Source organism: Myxocyprinus asiaticus, chromosome 36 (genome assembly GCF_019703515.2).
Source record: "Myxocyprinus asiaticus isolate MX2 ecotype Aquarium Trade chromosome 36, UBuf_Myxa_2, whole genome shotgun sequence".
NCBI classification, from domain to species: Eukaryota; Metazoa; Chordata; class Actinopteri; order Cypriniformes; family Catostomidae; genus Myxocyprinus; species Myxocyprinus asiaticus.
In genome coordinates this window covers 30,512,898-30,532,819 of record NC_059379.1, presented here as the reverse complement: position 1 = coordinate 30,532,819, position 19,922 = coordinate 30,512,898, and the positions used below count along the sequence as shown (strand labels likewise).

The window sequence follows — 19,922 nt, the reverse complement described above, 5'->3', positions numbered from 1 at the left end:
TTTTATGCTGGAGCTATACATTGATCATGCCCTTCAGCTAAGCTTCTCACTCTAAATAGTGGGGTACCACACTACTCCCTTCGTGGCTTCTAGCACTCCTTCACTGGAGACAGCACCGTCTGAGCTGGAAAAGGAGGAGGGAAGAAAGGAATTGGCTCTGGTCATGACCATGGGGGTGCCTTCCACACTCTCCATGGTTGATGCCCCAAGGTCTCTGTGGTGTAGGCCCCTTCACTCCCTGCTGTGGTGGTCTCGGAGGTCCCTACGACAGGGTCTCCTTCGTGTCCTTCTGCGATGGTCTCAGAGGTTCCTGTGACAGAGGTCCCTTTACTCCCTGCTCTGGTGGTCCAGGCTTCGGGAGTCCTGGTGGTCCCAGCCTCAGTGGTCCCAGCTTCAGTGATCCCAGAGGTTCCTGGTTCAGTGGTTCCAGTTACAGTGGTCCAAGATTTTCCTGGTTCAGTGCCATTGCCTTTGTCAGAGTCCTCCAGTGCCTTGTGTCTTCCTGAGTCCCCCAGTGCCTTAACCTTTCCAGAGTCCCCTGGTCTGTGGTGAGTCTCCAGATCTGCCAGCTCCACCCTGGCCTCCTGGCTGTCCACCAGCTCCCCTGTGGTCCCCTGGCTGTCCGCCAGCTGCGTCTAAGTGTCCTGTCTGTCTGCCAGTTTCGCCCTATCCTCCTGGCCATTTGCTGGCTCCTCCCTGGTCTCCTGGCCATCCGCCGGCTCCATCCTGTTTGTCCGCTGGCTCTGCCCTGGTCTCTTGATCATCTGCCAGCTCCACCCTGGTCCCCTGGTTCGTCCACCGGCTCCACACTGTTCTCTGCCCTATTTTGATCCCCCATGGTCTCTGCCCTCTCGTGATTACCCGTGGTCTCCATCCTCTCCTAATCCCCCGTGGTCTCTACCCTCTCCTGATCCCCCATTAGCCACGTTTATACTCAACCAAATAATCAGTTTATAATCCGACTGATAGCTCAATCGGATTGAAAAACCACCATGTAAACACAAAAATGATCCGATTGAGCTGGATCCGAATGGAATTTCCATCCGATTGAAAGGGGTGGTGTAGATCTAAAGTAATCTGTTTAAAAGAAAAATATTAGCCATATAAATGTTTGAATCCGACTACTTTCTCTATCGTATTCTAAAATACCTTGCGCTCATGCACAGAGCACTGGTGCGTATGTGTGTTTATACATGATACTCTTCGCGGGAACCTAATTTATACAAAGCAATGTATATACGCGCAAGACAATGCGCATTATTAAATGTATGCAGGCTCACACTGAATATTCTGCAGGGCACATATGTTCTTTCATGACATCTCAAAGCAAAAAAAGAACGTGTGTCATTCTCAATAGGGACTTTAAGCACCAGGTGTGGTTACAGTGTTCTGTGTTCCATTGAGTGTACACAACTTCACTCACTACCTGACGTCATAACCATAATTTCTAAAGCATTTCTTCTTTGCCATAGTGACAGTCGATAGTACATGACAGAGTAGGAAAGTAAATGTTAGAATATGTTTGACAAGAGATGGTGCAAAGTGAACACATTAAATATCCTATAAACTCTTTATTTAGCAGTCTTGTGTTTCCTGTTTCCCATGTTCCTGTTTCTTGTCATTCTCTTGCTCAGGTGTTTCTAGTTTGGCATTAGTTTGATGTGTATTTAAGCCCTCCTGTGTTCCTAGTCTTGTCCATTCATGGCTGTATTGTCGGTGAGTGTTGTGTAGTTTCTTGTTTCATTGTGTCTTGACAGTCTTGGTTTTAAAAAACACTGCATTTTGATCCTATCCCTTCGCTCTCTGAGTACCTTCATTAAAATGATCAGTTCATAAACACTTTTCACCTGTTCCTCACAAAACGCTGTATTATGCGGCCTGGTCTCATGAAATTTACATGAGCGTTTTGATGTTTTGGCAAAACTGAAATCACGTGCTTCATTAAACGTTTGGCTGCAGTTTCCAAGTGAAATGTCCAGCGGGGGTGCCAAAACTGAGCAAAATGCGGTTGTAATCAGACAAGGTTTTTAAGGTGAATTTTAGGTTTTAATAAAAAGTACCTCCCTAACCTAAAACTTTACCCTAAACCTAACCAATAGTATCCGAAAAGATAAATGAGAGTTTAACATAACTGTTTTTATCATTTGTCAAATCATGCGTTAAAGTAAAAGTGTTTTGATATCATAACGTAGAGGGGGTGAGTAATAGAGTGAAAAATAAGTTTTTATTAAAGTCATAATCAGCAGTTGTACTCATGATTTGTGTGACAATGAATACAACGCACAGCTGTTGGAGCGCCTCTAGTGTTAATTTAATCTGGAAACTGCAGCGAAACATAGGAAGCGGCATGTAAAAGTCAGTTTGTGAGTAATGTATGCATTACTTTTCTGTTCACAACCAGCTACATTTACAAACTTGTTTGCGTGCGATCAAAAAAAGTTGACACGTGAACCGAAAGTGTCATAGAAGCACCACAAAATGACATGGTTGCTTCAGCAATTGCGTTTTTCATGTCACATTGGCTAAGGTTTAGGTTTAAGGTTTAGGGTAGAATTAGGGTAGTTTTGTTCATTTACAACTCAATAGAGCATTAACATCAAAGACCTCATCTGTTTTTCATCTCACGTTTGCTTTTTCTGACTTTATTGGTTAGGTTTAGGGAGGTTGGTTCATTAACAACTCGATAGAGAGCATAACCTTAAAAATCTGCTTGGGACAAAATTTAACTTGCTTTTAGCACCTCTCAGTGAACATTTTACCACGTAACTGCAGTGAGGAACCACATACTATAATTTTCCAAAATGTTGCCACAATCATGTATTTTTCATGAGATCAGGCATGAGAAAACAGTTGATGCTGATCATGGAACAGTTTTCTATTCCTGTTAAATAATTAAATAGTTACTTAGCTAGAGAATTAGGTTAGGCAGCAAGTTTTGTGGCCTGGCTCATACCATTATTCTAAACATGTACAGATGCGTGGTCAGTGACAGTAAGCTGATTACCTTATTTGCTCCATAACAATGTGAGAATTTAATTTGGAATCCATAGACAAGAATGGTGAAAAGTAAACTAGTATTTAATGAGAGAGGTGTAATGGGCCACAAAGGGAAATGAAAGAACAGATGGATTGAATGAATAATGTAATTTTATAATCTTCACTTCAAGTCAGCAATGGATTTTCTATAACAGCTGATGTCATTTAAACCTCTAGTCCTCCAGGACTCTAAAAGAATGGAAAGCAGCACATTTGGGGAAAGAATTCAGAAGACATTGTCTGTGTTACTCGGAATGATAGAAGACTGTTATCTTTTTGATGGACTACAAAGACTAAAATTTGTGTTATATGTACCTGATTCCATTCAGCTGTCCTATAGAGATAACAAACCCCTATGACTTTATTTCTTCCATTTAATACAAGAGGAAAAGTTTACCAGAATGTCTAAGCTTTTTTCCATACAATGAATATAAATGGAGACCAGGGGCTGTCCACTCCAAAAAAGGTATCAAGAAGTAGATAGTCCATACAACTTGTGCGCTATATTCCAGACTGGAAAAAGAAGTTGTCATTCACTGAAAATCTCGCCGTGGTCACCATTCACTTTCACTGAATTAAACAGAGCTTGGACATTTTGCTATAATTTAATCATTTTGTGGTCCTCAGATGAAAGAAAGGCATGCAGGTTTCGAAACCCATGATGAGAAGTTACAGTATGTTGACAGAATTTAAATTTTTGGGTGAACTATTCCTTTAAGATGACAAAGATTACAATTTATTCATTATCTATTGTAATCGTTATCTGAATAACACACTATTATTAACATTTGATTAAATAAACATAACTAGGAATGAAATACGATAAGTGCTATCCAGATAGAAAACTGATTTGACTAGATAAAACACAAGAGATTGTTGCAAAAGTTGGACCTAAAGGGATTTTACTATAGGAGACGACTTGAGCAGTAACAGGTGGGTGCTTTGTGTCTGGACACTGTAATTCCATCAGTTCATCTGTCTCTAAAGGGTTCTTAAGGTCAGAAACGATCCTTTGATTGACGTCGACCTTGCGTCCCCCTCTTGCATGATAAAGAGCGGCTCGGACAATAGTCCCTCCCATGGTTATGAATAATACATGACATAACAGTTGGTCAAGAGGCAGAGGCTGTGCGCTGCTGTCTGTGCAGCGTTTAAGATTCAGTTTGCTAATGAAACGATTGAATCGTTTTCAAATTGCAGTAGAATCACGTTGATTCTCGACCAGTTCTCTGTGCACTCTTACAACGAATCACTGGCGTTTATTGATGTGTAGAGCGGATGAACCGGCCAATATTCAGCACAAGTATCTGCGGAAGGGAAGGGGGCTGTCATGATTAAAAACACCCACAAATCTCACACAGGTTACGCGGAAACCGGTGCCGATGCGGCGGAAGGAAGGTGGGACGGAAAGTAAAAGATAAGCGAGGTACGTCTTCGCCTTTGGTGTGTGTGTGTGTGTGTGTGTGTGTGTGTGTGTGTGTGTACTGTGCCAGACAGTGGCTGTGTCCGAAATCGTTCACTCGTTCACTATTTCCTATATAGTAAATGACAGTGAGTGCTCTATATCAGCGAGGAGTGAGTGGGTTCGGACGCTGACGTATACACCGAGCGTCGGAGAGAGTGATGGAGCTGTCGCAGAAACGACTCCATCACATATGAACTTTTATATTACATGTACATTACTTTGCAAAATAAAAATAATAATATGTGTTATTCTTAAATAAGATGCTAGATTAATACAATAAATCTTCATTCTGTTTGTCTGTTTGTTTTTTATAAATGTTAATTATTTAATTAAAAAACGACATAAGTTTAGTAAAATAGCTACATAATGTGTATAGTTTTTATTGATTATGTTACAGTATCTTTAAACTCCGATCCTACCTGGGTAACGTTTCTGGGCGGTGAGATGAGAAAACCATGGGAACATAGCACACTCATGTGACCATAAAACAGCACTGAAGTTATCAAAACCTACATTCATCCACTAAATTATCATTTCCACTGTGTGCAGTCTCCTGATTTACAATAATATCACCTCAGTGAATTATTTAGTGAAGAAACAATTCTTTATCTTAATGGCAAAATAAAACACATAACATCATCTACATAAATAAATTATTCATTTGAATGATTTTGGCTCACTATATTTTCTTGTTATTTTAATCAAGTAATATTTTTCAAAAAGTAAAACAATACAGTCAGAATGAAATAAAACATAGCAGGAATGAAGCTGTAGACTGGCGTCTCTCGCTCGTGCTCTTTCTCTCTCCCGTATGTGCTCCTTCTCCCGCATATCAGTACTCCCCGTGGTGGATTATGGGCAATAAACTGTTGTCGAGTGTACATCCGATGTACACTCAAAATCAGAGTGCATTGTGGGTAAGAGTGATGAACGAATGTAGGGAACAAATAGTTCACTCAGAATTCGGATGCTACTACAAAATGGCCGACACCCAAAATAGTGCACTATATAGTGGATAGGGGGCGATTTAGGTCACAGTAAGTGTGTCAATAACCAGCATGTTACCGAAACGAGGCCAGCAGGAAAAACATCTGTCATTCACCGAATCTCAGGGTTACTTAGCATTAGCATTTATAAAAATTTACCATGGTAACCATAGTTACTGCAGTTACCATTACTGTAAACCACAATGAATTAATATGGGATCAGTTTGAAGAAGCCTTTAGATTTTAAATTTTTTTGGAAACTGTGGAAACTAGAGTTGGGGTACTCGAGTTCGGACTCGAGTCCGAGTGTCGAGTCCAATTTTAATGGACTTGGACTCCGATGCATTTTTACTTGGACTTGACTCGAGCCTTTTGGACTTGGGATTTTTTTCCGGGTCCGGCCGAGTCCATGGTATTTGTGATGCAATGAAAAACAAACAAACAAACAAACAAAAAAATAACGTAACATAGGGTGACCATATGTCCTCTTTTCCCCAGACACATCCTCTTTTTCAGACCTGAAAAATGTGTCCGGCCGGGATTTCAAAATCGCCTCTAAATGTCCAGGATTTGGCTTTGTTTTCATAATGATGTGCTCTCTACAGTTAGGACTATCATACATTCAGTGTATTTGATACTGCGCATCAGTTTTCACGCGTTTTTCCTTACGTGTGATTATTCTGGCCGAGAGCAGCAGCGCTCACTTTTTTAACTCTCTCGCACGTGCTGTATGTGTGTGCGGAAAAGAGATTGCCATTCACCAGACGTGCTCTGCCACTCTCATCCAGAAATATCAATAATGTAAGTACACTTTAAAAAGTACGTTCCCCAACTCTGCAAATTATTAAACAGAACAAATGTTTTATCAGACTCACGTTTAGTACGCAAAGTCATTTCTAACTGAAAATGTTGACTATATCGAGACAAAATCAAATTTACTACGTATCAGGGACATTCAAACTAATACGACGGATGGAAATAGACCATGATGGAAATTGTACAACTCATCCAATTGCATATTTGTAGCGCAACCTCTGTGTGTTACCTGTAAAGCCGGCGCTTGCGTTTCAATGGCAAAAAAGTCAGAAAATAGAATGAAGAAAACAAGTGAGGGGAGAAGTCTCTATTCACCTATTATCCATATTAAATATAATGTGAAAAGATCGAAACGTCAGCCCAAGGTGAGTTTGATCTTGACTTTAGGGAAATAGGCTACACCTGGATACAGCAGGAGGACTGAAAAGTGTGAAGTGTAGTTGTAACAGGGGGGATTAAAATGGGAAAGGAGGAGGTGGGAACCGGACGAACCATCAAAGTAATATTTTAATGAAAACTTAAAAGACACAAACATAAACACACACACGGTAGCTACGTGTGGCTCTCTCTCCCGAACTGCCACATCCAGCTCGTCTTTATCCCTCTCCTTGGCTGATTAGCCCAATTGGGGGCTGGGTGTGCGCACTCACGGCCCGGCCCCACCCTCCTCCTCGTCACAGTAGTACTGTAGTATATAAATATTATTTTAATGGTTAATCTGATCTTTTCTGTTTTTATTTTATGTTGTTGTATTAAATTTTATGGGCATTATTAAATGTTTTAATATTACCATTTATTAAATGTATTAAACACATTAAATTTATTGAATTAATTACATTAAATGTATGTCACTCATAATTTTAGATAAAACTAAATTAAATTGAATGGACGAAATGAAAATGAAGTAGAAATAAAAACTACATTAAAATTCAAATTAAGAATAACTCTAGTTGTAATGACTAACGCAGCTTTCACTTTCTTTGGTGTACAAATAATTGAAATGTCAACAGAACGCAATAAGAAGTGTGTTGAAGGGCAGTTTTGTCTTCATACACCTAAAACATACGCTTTCATTCTGAAACCACTTAGAAATACAGTTTCTTGAACAGATTCATTTGAACTCGTACTTGACTCGGACTCGGCCTGTTATGGACTTGATCTTGAGTCCGACTCTGCCCCTTTTGGACTCAGACTCGATTGTTTAAAGACTCGGACTTTACTCGAACTCAACTAAGGTGGATTCGAACCCAACACTAATGGAAACTAATACCACGTTTGCAATTAAATGTTTATAGCATATTGTAGTAGGCTAAAACTGTAGTGTAGTTGACGTTTTGGCGGAACTACACTGGCGGCTAAAAGTTTAGAATAATTTACCAATTTTTGCTGTTTTGGAAGGAAATTGGTACTTTATTTCACCAAAGTGGCATTCAACTGATCACAAAGTATAGTCAGGACATTACTTATGCACCATCACTATTTGAAAAAAGTCATTTTTGATCAAATCTAGACAGGCCACATTTCCAGCAGCCATCACTCCAACACCTTATTCTTGAGTAATCATGCTAATTTGCTAATTTGGTACTAGAAAATCACTTGCCATTATATCAAACACAGCTGAAAGCTATTTGGTTCATTAAATGAAGCTTAATGTTGTCTTTGTGTTTGTTTTTGAGTTGCCACAGTATGCAATAGACTGGCATGTCTTAAGGTCAATATTAGGTCAAAAATGTCGAAAAAGAAACAGCTTTCTCTAGAAACTCGTCAGTCAATCATTATTTTGAGGAATGAAGGCTATACGATGCTTGAAACTGCCAAAAAACTGAATATTTCATACAAAGGTGTACACTACAGTCTTCAAAGACAAAGGACAACTGGCTCTAACAAGGATAGAAAGAGATGTGGAAGGCCAGATGTACAACTAAACAAGAGGATAAGTACATCAGAGTCTCTAGTTTGAGAAATAGTCACCTCACATGTCCTCAGCTGACAGCTTCATTGAATTCTACCCGCTCAACACCAGTTTCATGTACAACAGTAAAGAGAAGACTCAGGGGTGCAGGCCTTATGGGAAGAATTGCAAAGAAAAAGACACTTTTGAACAGAAAAAAAAAGGAAAGGTTAGAGTGGGCAAAGAAACACACACATTGCACAACAGATAATTGGAAAAGAGTGTTATGGATCTTAACCCCATTGAGCTTTTGTGGGATCAGCTAGACTGTAAGGTGTGTGAGAAGTGCCCGACAAGACAGCCACATCTATGGCAAGTGCTACAGGAAGTGTGAGGTGAAATGTCACCTGAGTATCTGGACAAACTGACAGCTAGAATGCCAAGGATCTGCAAAGCTGTCATTGCTGCACGTGGAGGATTTTTTGATGAGAACTCTTTGAAGTAGTTTAAGAAGTTCTGAAATGTTTTTTTTCAAATTGTAATTGTAATTTTTCATGTTATTAATGTCCTGACTATATATTGTGATCAGTTGAATGCCACTTTGGTGAATAAAAGTATCAATTTCTTTCCATAAGAGCAAAATCCGTACATTATTCCAAACTTTTAGCTGTCAGTGTATGTTACCATAGTATTTATTTTTGTAAAGTGCAGAGCACACTATCAGAACCAGTCTTTGAAGTGAGGACTTTTGAAATGACCTGTGAACTTAAAAAAATATTCCAGGTTCAATACAAGTTAAGCTCAATCGACAGCATTTGTGCCATAATGTTGATTAACACAAAAATGTATTTTGACTGGCCCCTCCTTTTCTTAAAAAAAAAAAAAAAAAAGCAAAGATTTAGATTACAGTGAGGCACTTACAATGTAATTGAATGGGAGCCAGTTTCTGAATATTAAAATACTCACTTTTTCAAAAGTATAGACACAAGATATAAACAATATGCATGTTAACATGATTTTAGTGTGATAAAATCACTTAATATCCTTTTCTTTGTACAAACCCTAAAACGACCATATAAATGACAATTTAAACACCGCTCAAATAATAGACAAGTTTTAACAGAAAAATTAATGTAAGTGTTTTTATAAAATTATAAGTTTAAAATGTCTGCCTCTAAACCTTCCAAAAATTGGCCACATTGACTTCCACTGTAAGTGCCTTACTGTTACCTTGATTTTTGCTCTCTCTCTTTTTTTTTTTTATTTAAAGAAAAGGACAGATAATTCAAAATAAATTTTTATGGTAATCAACATTATGTCACAAATGCTGTCGATTGAGCTTAACTTGTATTGAACCCAGAATATTCCTTTAAGGGTCATTCAGACCGAACGCATTCTTGTGCTAAAAAAACAAATAACAAAAAAAAACAGTGCCCCGATTAGAACAGAACGCAGATGTCTCAAGATGGTTGTAAAAAGTTGCAAAAAATAGAGAGCCTAGCACGTTTACATAGGAAAACAATTGAAATACAGCGCAGACAGATGTAGAACGCTTGTGAACAGCCCCTTAAAAGTGCTGTAAGGGATTTTAGCATTCTGAAGCTTTCAAGTGACTGAGCCGTTGAATTAGCCATGCCCCCTCATTCCAAAACCCCACCCTCCAAAGATAATTTTGAGACCAAAACCAAGCAATATACAATAGGGCACAATAGCGCCCTCAACTGACAAACATTATAAATCATAGACTCAATGATCTGCTTCAAATACAACACTATGAGAATGAGAAAAATTATTGACAGGTGAAAAGCGTGTATGCTGTTTACAAAGTCTACAGCTGTCACAGAGACCTGTGAGATATCTCAGGACACTTATTTCATTAATATCTTTAAGGGAGTAGGAACATTTTTTGGATACTTTTCCATGAAAAAAAATCACTTACAGCACCTTTAAAACCTCAATATTTAGATGCATCATTATTTCTAATAATGCAGTTATGCCCCTCTCACTTTATTACTAATACGCCATACATCATTGTTGTTAACAGAGAGGGCAAATCCTAATCGAAAGTGATCATCCACATGCCCTTCTCACTCTGAAGGAAAGAGCTCTTGATGTGGGCACTCTGAAGGGTGCATGGCATTACTGTTTGAAGGTACCTTTCACTAACAGTCTTGTGGAAAAATACTTACTTCAATTTGAAACGACCCTTTAGTGACGTCCCCTTCCCGTAGTGCCCTTAAGTACACCCTAGATAACTAGATTCTGGTTGACTTGCATTGTAATCACATGTGGGTTGTGTTAGTGTGAAAGTGTGAATAGTAAAGCATACTAAGGACAGTTGGAAATGTTGAACATCAGTCAGCAGAGTAGAGAAAATGGCTCCACAGATTTGTGGAAGTTTCGTTCAGAAGCAGCCTATCGAAACACTTCAACCACAAACTAACCAGTAAATTTATAAGAACCTGTCCAGCTGGGTTTGGTGGTTGAAATACTGTAGATGTGACTTGGGATAATTTTGGTGAGATGATTCCGTTGATAAATATTTGAAATCATCCTGAGGGTCAATATACATTTCCACCAAATGTAGTGCACAAGGAATGCTTTCTTTCTTTCTTTCTTACTTTCATATCTTACTTTGGGCAGATGTGTGAATGGGCATTGCAGAGTATTTGAGTAGATTTGATACCTTTCTAGACTAATTAGCAAAAAACAAAAATCGAGTGACATGTTCTTGGAAAATGTCTCTATGTGAATGATCGTACAGATGTAGGTTGCACCAGTTTGCTAATACATTTGCATGCCGGTGTGTTCATATTGACTGATCTTAACTAACTGAACAGGAATTAGCTGTCTGCCTCAAAGTAGGAGGAGCTCCAGGTCAAACCTATCGATGACGTGGACCAATGGCAGTAAGAAGGTGTTTAGCAGCTGGTACAAAGATTCCCTAAAGTTTGCCCTGGCAAGCTGTTACAAACCACCTAAACAAACTCAAAAATGTCTTAGTTTTTGCCAGATTTTGTTCTAATCGAACTCACACACACTTCGATTTCGTAGGAAGTTGGAAGTTTTGTAAGAAGGGACCTTAAAGCTTATCTGCTTTTGCTCACTCCCCATGATTCACTGCCTCCATGTTCTGGGAATATGCCAGAAGTGAAGGCAGAGGTTGGTTTCTGTACCATGGGCTTCTGCTGAGTCATTTTCTCACAGTGATGAGGAAAATGGAACAGCCAATCAGAGAATACAGGTGACAACATTGGATATGAGAAACCTGGTTTTGACAGTAGGCATGAAGGCATTTAAATGTGTGGTAACGTTTAGTCTGTGAGAGAAAGAGAGAGAATTTATAATGTTTACTCCAGGTTCTCAATTTTACATTGAACATCAAGTGGCGACCAGAGCAGTATCAAAATTGTTTATCATACAAAAGTAAAAATACAAAACGTCCTAAAATTGAAACACTGTTATGTATTTATAATGCCATATGTACCATAAATATACTCATAGAATCATTAACTGCATATGCAAAAAATGTTTGTGTAATGTCTTGTCTCCTGATTGTCAATAGATTCATGCTCTCAGTAGCCAATAATTCACCGCTCAAAATACATTGTGGCACAAACCATGTTCGAAACATGGTCGTTGCTATTCCAGATTTAATGTAGTCTGGGTCATGTCTTCCTTTAACTTGCATAGTTTTTTAATGGTTTTCAAGAATGAGGGCATGTCACACAGCTATATACATGTTGGCATCTGCCTTATTCTGCTAGTTCCTACCATGTGACTAATAAATTTGTGCCTAAATACTGTAGAGCAGTGTTTCCCAACCCTGTTCCTGGAGGCCCCCCAACACTGCACATTTTGTATAATCTCCCTTTTCTGACACACTCAAAAGAGTCTCCACTAACGAGCTGATAGGTTGAATCAGGTGTGTTTGATTAGGGAAATATTCAAAATGTGTAGTCTTGTGGGGCCTCCAGGAACAGGGTTGGGAACCACTGCTGTAGAGTTTGATTTGACCCATTCCACGGCCTTTGATATCAAAAAGTAAAGCTATGGGAAGCATTTTTTCCTTCCTTTAATAAAAAGTTGATAAGTTTGTGTAATGGGTAAAGGATGGGCAAGGAGGAGGCGGGAACCGGCAGAACAGTCAACGTAAACTTTAATGACATAAATATAACTGGACACGCCGTCGCCTGATCCTCAGCCATTCCTCCACCCTCTGGCGGACGACAGCCGTTCCTCCCCGGGCGGAAAGCAGCGAGTCCTCCGACCCCTGGCAGACGGAACAGCTCTTCCCCTTCCTGGTGTATGGCAGTGGTTCCTCCGACTCCTGCCGGCTGGCAGCGACTCCTCCGTCCCCCGGCGGATGGCCATGGCTCCTCCCCTGGCGGATATCAGCAGCGAGGACTCCACGACAGCACATCCCTCCTCCTTCCCAGGTTTTGGCACCAATGTAACGGGTAAGGATAGGCAAGGAGGAGGCGGGAACCGGTAGAACAGTCAACGTAAACTTTAATGACATAAACTCAGCTTAAAACAACATAAAACACATAGACGTGCACACATGCAGTGGCCACGTGTGTGTGTGTGTCTCTCTCTTGAACTGGCATCTCCGGCTCCCTTTTATCTCTCTCTCCTGCTGATTAGGTGACTCAGTGCCAGCCGTGCACCCTCACAGCCCGGTCACGCCCTCCTCCTCATCACAGCTTGCTATCCTAATTTTATTATTTATTAGTTACATTTAGCATTGCTTTCCCTTATCATCCGCAACCCTTTGAGAACATGGGCCCTAGCATTAAGTGCAGCACTATGCCATAAGTCATAAGCGCAAAGTCAGTGACAGTTGTCCATGAGGTTTTGGTATTTTCGGGCAAGCATGCGCTAAGTTTAGATGCAAGTAGGTTTAGCGAAATCACCTGCACAACGCGCAAATGGGGCTGGATCAAGTGTAATTTATTTTTGAGGTTTTCTCCAGTTATTGCACTGTCTGCGTCCTATTCTATAGTTCATTCCCTCAAGCACCAGCGATATAAACAAAGACAGCACAAGTTGGTAGTGTAAATGGATCACAATTAGTTAAAAGATTTAAAAATTAAGTTAAGTTTGTGCATTAACTGCATCCTTGATAATTGTCGGGCATATTTCTATGACAGTGACATGCTCCTTTTATATTCATGGAAAATGTGATTCTCATCAGAATTTGTATGTAGACAAGTTAAATTATAGAGAAAGTAAGTATTATTAATACTTTTTATCTACTGACACACAAATCATTTCTAGTGTTAACAGTGATTGTATCAGCACGCACTTCACTTCTACCGGTCGATTTTGATTTTGAAAAATTACATTCATTTATTGAAACAAACAAATTAAACCAAAAATATTTCTAAATTGAAATCACACTTCAAACGAAATGAAAATATAATCAAAATAATGAACTCCAACTTCTTCCACCAGACCATTTTGCAGTGACTTAAAATCACTCTACGACAACAGGTGGAAAAATACCATTGCAAATTTGAACATCATAATAATAATTGAAAAATTAACCATGACCTATAAATAGTTTAACACAAAACTCATAAATATTTGTGAAGAAGGATAGCAATGTGAAAGGTGAGCCACGAGACTGCGTCAACCGCCCCTCCAGTGCCTAACTTGGCATGGTTTCGCTCACCCACTCAATCCCTCTCCAGAAACCCCCGGATAAGTGCCGAATGGGTCAGTGGAAATAATTCCTCCCCACCCCTTTTCCTCTTCCACAAACTACCTCACCACATATCACAATTGTTCCCTATTCCTAATTTCTCACTTCTGCACACCCCACTTTTCATCTTTCCTTCTTAACCATAGGCAGAAGCTCCCTTTTTCTACTTCCTCTGTCGTTTCCTTCAGAGACCTCTTCAGCGCTGATCCAAAGATACCAATGTCTTTCAACAGGTGCTGCATTGATGTTCCCATAAACCCTCGACACCCAACCTCCATGGAGTAAGTGGCCATCCTCCATCCATTTTCCCTGCACTCAGTGGCCAGATCAGCACATTTTAGCTTCTTCCTCTCACTTAAGGGCTTCTCCCTCTTCCCATGGGACAGTAAGTTCAAAAATTATGACTTTCCTAGCTGATGCCGACCATAACACTATTTCCAGCCTCAGAAGATAATGGCGATTTCAGATGGAAATTTTAGCTGCTGGCCAAGATCGACCACCATTGACCAATCACTTCCATGTGCCAGATTGACCTTGACTCCTTCTGTGCTATGCCTTGTGCGGCACCTCCCTTTTGAACAAACTCAATGTGCTTCCTCTCAGGAGCATGATGGCCTTGGTTTGCCTTTATTCTACACAACTCTAGGATCTCTGCCAGCTTTTGCTTGACCTGATCATGCTGCCACCTGTCCTTGTACCAAGGCGGTCTTGCATCCAGCCAACATGTGCTTCAGATTTGACTCATAGGGCACAACTCTTCTCTTTACCATAACACAGAGACAAATTTCCAGGGCTTGGATGGGTGTCATAGTAGGATCTTATTAGAAAATGTACCCTGGCCTGTGGTATCTTCCACAGATCAGCCCATTCTAAAACTCTATTAGATGAACCCTCTCATTCGGTCTAGCGCCCTTGCTGCTTCTCGCTGACTGCTCAGATCAAATACCCTTCTTCTTCCATCTACCATCACGTTCCTCTTTTTTAGAGGCTGCTGACCACAGTTTGGGAGCCATCCCCAATCCAAGGCCTGCTCTTCCTGATTGGGTTCTTCCAACAATCTCTTGTTGCTTCAGTCTTGAAACTGCCCTGTTTACAGCCTCCTCTGCCTTCCAAGCATGGCCTGTTCAGATCTGAGCTTGATAAGCCCTCACAGACTGGTCTGTTGATTCCTTTAGTTCTAAGAACAACCTGATCTACAGCCTGGACAACACATAAGTGTCACCTCAGTCAGCACTTAAGAATCAAGCTTAGGGGCCTGGGTAGCTCGGCAAGTAAAGACGCTGACTACCACACCTGGAGTCGCAAGTTCGAATCCAGGGCATGCTGAGTGACTCCAGGCAGGCTTCCTAAGCGACCAATTAACCCGGTTGCTAGAGTGGGTAGGATCACGTTGAGTTAACCTCCTTGTGGTCGCTATTATGTGGTTCTCGCTCTCGGTGGGGCACGTGGTGAGTTGTGCGTGGATGCCGCGTAGAATAGCGTGAGACACCACACGCGCTAGGTCTCCACGGTAACACACTTGCCATGTGATAAAATGCGCGGATTGACTCTCTCAGACGTGGAGGCAACTGAGATTTGTCCTCCGCCACCCAGATTGAGGCTAGTCACTACGCCACCACGAGGACTTAGAGTGCATTGGAAATTGGGCATGCTAAATTGGGGAGAGAATGGGAGAAAAAAATCCCCTGCCCAAATAAAAAGAATCAAGTTTAGACTTTGCTGAAAGTTGATTTTAGCATCTTTATAAAAAGCTTTTACCCTTACACAAGTCCTTCTTTTAGCTAACATTTTTTTTTTTTACACTTAAGTCATAGCTTAAGACCATTCTTAAGAGCATTTCTGAGAGGTTTTATACATACGGCCCCAGATCTTGGTTTACATTTGTTTACTCCATCCCAAAATATTTCAGCACATTGCATAATGTTTGTTTAGTTAGTTTTACATGATCTACTATAGCATCAAGCCGTAATGAGGTGCTAAGCTTCAAAGTCTCGAAGTAAATTGCTCTAATGATGAGTAATAATAATTGCCACCGGCAGTTTTCACATACATTCTCTCTTATGATGCTTTGATGCTTGCTCTATAAAGGGGTATGCTGCATACACATGTATGTCTCTAAAGAGATAGAGATACATGAGACACTAATACAGAGAAAGAGAGACATTGAAGAAAAGTAGGGTAAATTCAGGTAAATTGACAGCCATTTCATGCCATTTCAATTTATCAAATGCCTCAGTTTACTTGAATTTACCTTTTTTAACTTCACTCTCTGCAAAAGAGTGGTGGTCAGTGTCAGACCAATGGCAGTATTTGGGAAACCTGTTCGAAAACAAACGTTTTTGCAATTCTGTTTGGTGACTATGTTTCTTGGAGGATATCTTCAGCTAATCCCTGTAGCGCTTAACCTCTGTTATATGTGTAAATATGTGTACAAGTGTGTATTTGTGTGTGCTTTCTAGGAATGCTGTAAATCCACTTCATGAATTTCAAGACAGGATTGGACTTCTTACGCAACATTTTAATGATCCCTGCACATTTGTTCGTTTTAACATGTTGGTGATAATTATTAATCCACACATAAGAACACAATAAATCAATAGTGTAAATCCACGTCTCTCCATGCTTCTCTCTCATCATCTCTCTGCATGCAGATTAGACTCTGTTTAACGTGCATGAGCTCTTGTAAAAGCACAGAGTGCTAGTATTGTTCCAATGGTTAAAAAAAAAGTTTGTTTTTCTCTCATTTTTTCACCATTAGATGTAAAGCGCTGGATGAAAAGTGATAAATTTGGTTAAAACCTGGTTACACATGCGGCAGGAATTCTGAGCTGCGCAGTATATTAAATGTACATTTAACAGTTATGTAATATTTCAAAACATAAACTATAATTTGACATGCTAATGGCATCTGATATGATAAGAAGCAAAATCACAATGACGATTATTATTATTATCAAAGCTGTTCAGTTCAAAGATGACATTTAAATCAGTCTACTTCATATCATCCTCATATCACATCTGTTACATTGTCTCATTTCTGGACTGTAAAGGTATTTTCTTTATGTGCTTTTTGTGTCAGTCAGTTTAGTTTGTGTTTGGGTTGTCTAATTTCATGTTTATATCCACATTCTTTATTCATAAATGAGGCCTAATTTCTACCTATACTGTACAGTATATTACACGTCACAACTGATTTTGTAGCAAGGTCTCCTTTCTCAGGAATATACTGTACTGTGCAAAAGCAGGCACTTGTGAAAAATGTTGCATACTGAGGATGTCTTCAAAAATAATGACACAAATAGTTTTCATTTATCACTTAATGTCATACAAGGTCCAGTAAACATAAAAAAACTAAATCAATAACAGCACCAATTATCCTAGGTACACCTGGACACAGTTTTCTTGGTTGTTGGCAGATAGGATGTTCCAAGCTTCTTGGAGAATTTACTATATTTCTTCTGACTATTTAAGCTGTCTCGGTTGCTTCTGTCTCTGTCTTGCCCACCCAATCAAACATTTGGGAAACACGGTTTTAAATAAAATATTTTATTTTTTACGACTTGTGAATTGGTTAAAAGCAAATGAGGGCGGTGTGTTGCAAACATTCAGGGTGGGCTGTAGACCACCCAACTGTAAAAAGGTATAATTTTCTATCCGTTCCGGAGTGGAACTTCAATAAATTGCCCTTTGAAGGTCTCTGCGTTGTTCTGTCTTTTCTGAGCGCTGAAGTAAAGCAATTATTGTTAATTTACACTTTACAAATTGATTCCGTTATTCAATTTTTCTGACTCCAATTTTATATTAATCTGACTCCAATTTTAAGTTGACCTCTAATTTAGATTATAGCTCTAATTAACTTCTGATCATTCTTTTAATTTGATCTTTTTAAGTTATTGATTACTCTGAATCATCTTAATTTTCATTATCCTTTCATCTGGGTCCTGATTGTCGCTTAGAGTCATATGCCGGCCGATTAATTGCATAGATCTGTCAGACACAAAATCGCCAGCCCGTTCATAGTCAGCGGTTGCAGGGTTTACTAATATCATCTGGTTCGGCCGCCTACTGCTTGCTCATAACCAGATGATAGTTTTATTTAGTCACGTTTCATACAACTTGCTAAGACGGTGATAAGCAGTGTCTGGTAGTCTTACGTGGTTTTCTCCTATTCATAAGCTCCAGTAATGATCATTATCCTGGACATAAGTTTGCGGTAACAAAAGGCGTCCCTCGAATCTACCAGTGATAGATGATTTCGGATGAATACAGAATAAATCAAAAAGTAACAATTTATTTGCCAGGAAGGATTTAAAACGTAAGTTACAAAATCAATCAAAGCCAATTTCACACATGATCAGAATAAATAAACATTTCTAAAAAGAAAAGACAAGTCAAAGAAACATACCTGACAAAACTACATGCAGCGGTACAGCATGGGAGATCTGCTTACAGATTCCCCGAGCTTCTTGCCAACTTTCCTTAAATACCCAGACAGAATAAACATTGTGTTCCAAATGATATTATCCTTTGAACAATGAGAATTTGGGGGTGAATATGTTCTTGACTTCCTGGGGTTTAACCTTGTTAACATACAGGAGATCATTTAAATTGTAGGTCAAGGAGGGGGATAGACCTCCAGAATTATTCAGTATTTGGCAAAGATCATATAATTTTGTCACCATTAGTTTTATCAACATGGGAAAGAGACCACTATATCAGTCGCACAGAGACCTCTTAAATGATATCAAACACATACAGTTGCATTCTTTGTTTTCATGGTATTTGTTATATTTTTTACACATAAATCTTGTGTCTTTGTATTGGTCCTGAGCTGTTGAAGGGGAGAAGGGGGAGAGAGAAGAGGGGGCAGCAAGGTGATTTGCAATTTATCACACTATGGTGATATTCAGGTGAAGATTTCAGTTTTGTAAAACAATGCAAAGGCGATTTGCAATTTATCACGTGGTAATATTCAGGTGTAGATTTCAGCTTTTGCGAGAGACGTTGACGTTGATTCTCGCAGAGTTCTTTGACTTTTACCGGAAATGGCACCTTTTGGGTGTAGACATCCTGGTGCCAGCCTTACACAACCAATCACAAAACAGCACCAGAAATTTTTCTATTTTTATCATTGGCTGAAAGCAACAAGAGGCGGCTGCTGCAAACCAGAGAGTCAAAGTCTGAGACGTCTTGTGAGTGAGGTCGGTAATAAGAGACATTTTTGTGCAGTGCATATGTTTTTAGTGCTCATAAAGAGCCCTGGTGGTGTCTCTAGCAATGACCTTGTGGCTGCTGTTAATGTACCACAGGCTCCCTATATCAATATCTGCCTCTCTCTCCACATCAGCTCCCCAAAATTGCACTGTGGATGATAGCGAAATACTGAACCAGAATTATGAAGTAGGTCTGCGTGTAATGGATTTTTCAATTCCGTTCCCGCAAGATTCTGTCCCGCTCCCGCAAAAAAATCTGTCATATTTTGTCCCACTCCCACCCGCAAAAGCCTGCTGGTAGAGGTCTGCGTAAATTTTCCAGTCCCGCTCCGGTATCATGGGCTATTTTTTTATCCCACTCTAAAAACAAACAAAAACCCCCACAAAAAAACATGTTTTGTTAACACTCTAACATTAACTACATTTCCATCCAAGGATTTTTTTTATGATGGGGTCATATTATACCAAAATTTATATTAAGACACTGAAATTTGTTCACACATTCCAAGTTTATTTTTGGAAGAATTGGAAAGAGTTTTAATGTTGATTCCAATCTCTTTGAAAAAACGACTGCAGATTATGCTGGCTGTTATGTATGGAATAATGCAGTGTTTTTCAAGCATTTCATGCTATCAAGTGTTTATTTACACATGTAAAAGAAAAAGAAATGAGCATAGTTTTTTTTTTTTTTTGGTTATAAATATTAGAAAAGAACATAAGCACCTAATTTTGTGACTTGAGAAATATGAAGAGGAGTGTTGAAGTTTTTATGTGTTTTTCGGACACCACAGCCACGCATTTCACAACA

The 19,922-nt window shown here is 39.6% G+C and overlaps 1 protein-coding gene across 1 annotated transcript in view; it reads left to right on the top strand.

Annotated features, from left to right (window-relative positions):
- The first annotated feature begins 4,165 nt into the window (after positions 1-4,165).
- Positions 4,166-19,922, top strand: part of LOC127427423 (protein TANC2-like) — a 112,832-nt gene continuing 97,075 nt past the window's right edge. Inside the window, exon 1 of the mRNA XM_051675031.1 lies at positions 4,166-4,462. The gene's annotated coding sequence lies outside the window, so the exon portion shown is untranslated. The remainder of the gene's footprint in view (positions 4,463-19,922) is intronic.